Here is a 3889-nt window from a genome sequence, read left to right on the forward strand (position 1 = left end):
TTTCACTATTCAACGTGGTAAGATTATGAATATTGAAACTCCATCATGTATGGTGCACACAATGCTTATGTTTATACATTAGTCGCTTACTATACTGGAAAGACCTTCATAATAGAATGCTATTTATATCAATGCATTGCTTAATGCACTACGTAGCTCATGATATTTATTCCAATGATCCTTGACACTTTTTTGTCAACATTATAATAAGAATCCCTTGTACAGACTTTTCATGAAAAGTAAAAAATTAAATGCACATGTGATGTCATCAGTGATGTCATCAATAACATTTGTGGTGTCATCTTTCATGTCCTGGGTGTTAGTCTTAGCAGTGTACGGTGGTGGCGTGAGTTTCGGTTGCTTAGCTTATCATAAAATTTCAGGGGGTTTTCGGTTTTACTTCGAACCATAACGTCCCTTTAAGTTTTTTTACTGATTTTCACAGGTTTTTAGTAGCGCAACTTAACCATAACGTCCCTTTACCAAAGTTTTTTTCACTGAATTTCATAGGTTTTTAGTAGCACAACTTAACCATAACGTCCTTTCAACAAAGTTTTTTTCACTGATTTTATATATTTATAAACTTTCTGTATTAGGTACAGTAAAAATAATATATATATATTTCTTTTTACACAGTAATGACTACTACTTTGGAATGGCTGGAAGAAAAATGTCCTCATGATAGTAAAATAGGGCCGGTCTTTGCATCAGGCCATGCCGCCACTACCAGTAGGTTTGAATCGGAGTGTAAACGAGCTGTGAATGGGAAGCAAAATTAACACACAGGATTAAAAGAAGTGATTTTACTCCTGCAAGTTAATTTTTGACATTTCAAAAATACACTCTCACACACACACACACCCCCCCCCCCCCCGTGGCATAGGACTAAAACGCTGTAGGGAGACTCGGGATGTAGCACCAGACCACACGTGTGTCTGGAAGCAGGACTGGGTCCCCATCAGGTTGAACCTGCCTAGTCACTCGTCTCGTAGCACTTAACTTAGATCTCTGTGCCTTCTAGAATATATATTATCATGCATTTATAACCAGAATTGAAAACCCTAAGAACCCAAATTTACACTGATAGGGCTTAAGAAAATAAACAATTGCTGAACATCTCACTACTGTGGGCACAATGAGGTGTTGTCAGAAATAAGGGACAGTCTTCTTAAAAATATAGGGGGCACACATGCTTTAGCTTACCTAAAAACCCAGACGTGGTAACACATCTGCTACAGGAGCATTTAAAAGCACACGACTGGGCATAGCAGAGTGTGAAGAGCAGTTGCAAAACCTGCTGGGAGCATGAGTTTTTGATGGATACTTGCATAGCTGTTAAGTGGTCCCATATCATGCCCAATAACACAAGCCTGTCCTTGTTTTTTACTTTACATGCTGGAATGTGTAGGCCCATACTTAGCAAGGGAAACATGAAACTACAAATCCAATCATGCAACGAGAAAAGCTGGCTCTTAGTGGCTCATATGGCAGCTATGCACTTTGACATCAAGTAGTGGCAGGGAGTTTAGAAATGCAAGCAAGGCTCAAAAGTGTACTGACTGGACAGCAGGATACAAAGATGACCATTAAATGTAGCGTGGAGCATATCGTACTGAAACCAATGTTTGGCAGACCAGTTACTGATACAGTGATTGGAAGCATGTGTGTATTTATGCATTGAAACGACTTTCTTTATAGCACAGAAATCCACCTTCGTCGTGTTTGAAAATTCCAGCATACTCAGTTGTATACAACCTCTTAGCAGAAGTCTGCTAAGTAGGCTTACAGTGTGCACCCCCTTAACCGACATCTCGGGGACATTCCTTTTCTAAATGCCTGCGCATTATAAAGGTATGTGGATATTGGACCCAACAAACACCTGCGATGACGCTTGTATCACAGTATTGCCAAGCAATATGATTTACCCAGACCTTTTACCTCTCTCCATCTTACTAACCTTACATTTAGTTGGTGCAAGATCCACATTTGTATAGTGAAATGTACAATTGAAGTCACACTAACATGCCTCTTTTTATAACCAGTTTTCAAGAGAATGGATAACATATTTATATTGGTGAATAATACATTGTATAGTGGGAATATTCTTCAGGGAAGATCATGCAGTTGCAATTAGTTTATTAATTCTAAACATAGCCCACCCTGAATCACGCCCCCAAAATACTATATTAACAGGGTCTGTGCTCATCTGCAGGCGCCAATGATGCTTCCTGCCTGGGGTACAATCAGATGTAAAACCAGCCCTCCTAATGGAAGACACCACACTTCTCTATATAAACAAATTATTACCCATTACTTTATGTGTACTTTCCAATTTTTTTTTTGTATTTAAAGCAGATTTTAATTTCATTGCACTCCAACATCTTAGCTCATAATTTCGATATAAAACATTATAAAAGTGGCAAAATGACAGTGGGAGAAAAACGTGCTGAAATAAAAGGAAGTAGCAATTTCGTTCGAGGAAAGAGCTAAAATAGAGGAAGCTCCCTGAATTTTTAAAGTGACCCTTTTGGAAAGCTCCAGATTTAAAGGCGATGGGAGTACAGAGACAAAGGCATCTTAGAACAGAAAGTGACAATTATCACTGGGGGATAATGACAGCATGGTTACATTTCCAGATTTAGTACTGAAACTAAAGATTTAGTTAGAGGGAATCACAAGGCTCCTTGTCAAGGGGGTGAGAAGATGGGGTGGTGTCAAAAAAACTCCATAAAAATCCAATTCTTTTCCACTTACCAAAACAGGATAACACCCTTCTACCCAAGGTCAAACAGTCGTTTCTTGGGTTGTCAGTTCATTTAGTGGATCTTTGTTCTCTTAAGAGGGAGAACAGTAACGCTCCATTCCCTGCTCCATGCAGCTGCGTTCAGATGGGAGGGCATGGTCGCAAACCACAGCAGAAGGGGACAATAGTTCTTGGCAGCATTGAGGTTACTTTTTCCATTGGTTTGTTCCAAGACTTTGGGGATGGCATCCTTGGAAAAGAGCAGGACACGTTCCAGAATTACTCATTTTTTGACTGCACAGCTCAGCCTCCCATTCGGATGCTCTGGATCAGCTGGAATATCGCTGAACCACAAACCACGAAGATGAACAGAGCCACCAGCCAGGGACCAACAGGAGCTTTTTCCTCTGGAAGCGGTTTTGCTTGTGGTCTGGTCACAGCCCCCCTCTGGGTGATGCTCTTGCTGTGCATCTCGTTAGCAACCTTCATTCGCTGGACGCCGGACATGGTGACACCCTGCTCGCTCCTGGGCCCTCCTGCCTCTAGACATATTTATTCCATTTTTATTTTTAAAACACACCATACAGACATTAAAAATAATACAGAAACAGACCCTAGAAAATCATCTGCAACGAATGAAGCAAAAAATGGATCTATTAAAATAATAGTGCACTCAGAAATATTATTTTCCCAAGTGTTCGGGCATGTACTTCTAAGCATACATTGATCGATCGTACAAACATTTCCTATGCACCCTACTGTAATTTCCCTCTTTTTTACACATGCGAAATCAGGCAGCAGGGCGCGGCCATCTTGTGATAATCTTATCCGTTCCCGCATCGCCCAAGGTGGACTGCCCTGGCGGCACTAATTCATATGCCCCGACCCTGAGGCAACCATCACCAAACCTAGTGATATGCTCCACCTATCTCCAGAACATTACGATACAGCGTAGTAAAATGCACCCAATCATCACCTACGTCATAACGCTATTTGACGCAGAACCCGGAATATCAACACACATCATCTCACAACACAGCACGTCCATATTTTGAATATGAAACCATACTTTTACAGGAAATAGAAAAACTGTACAATTTGTAAACTACTTTTATTTCACAATAAACGCTCCGAGAACATCCAGAG

At 40.6% G+C, this 3889-nt stretch overlaps 1 pseudogene; it reads right to left on the reverse strand.

The window, feature by feature from the left end:
* Positions 1-3044: 3044 nt before the first annotated feature.
* Positions 3045-3254, reverse strand: LOC138452613 (stress-associated endoplasmic reticulum protein 1 pseudogene; annotated as a pseudogene).
* Between the last annotated feature and the right edge of the window lie 635 nt (positions 3255-3889).

This window comes from Ambystoma mexicanum, chromosome 4p (genome assembly GCF_040938575.1).
Source record: "Ambystoma mexicanum isolate Mex_15411 chromosome 4p, UKY_AmexF1_1, whole genome shotgun sequence".
NCBI classification, from domain to species: Eukaryota; Metazoa; Chordata; class Amphibia; order Caudata; family Ambystomatidae; genus Ambystoma; species Ambystoma mexicanum.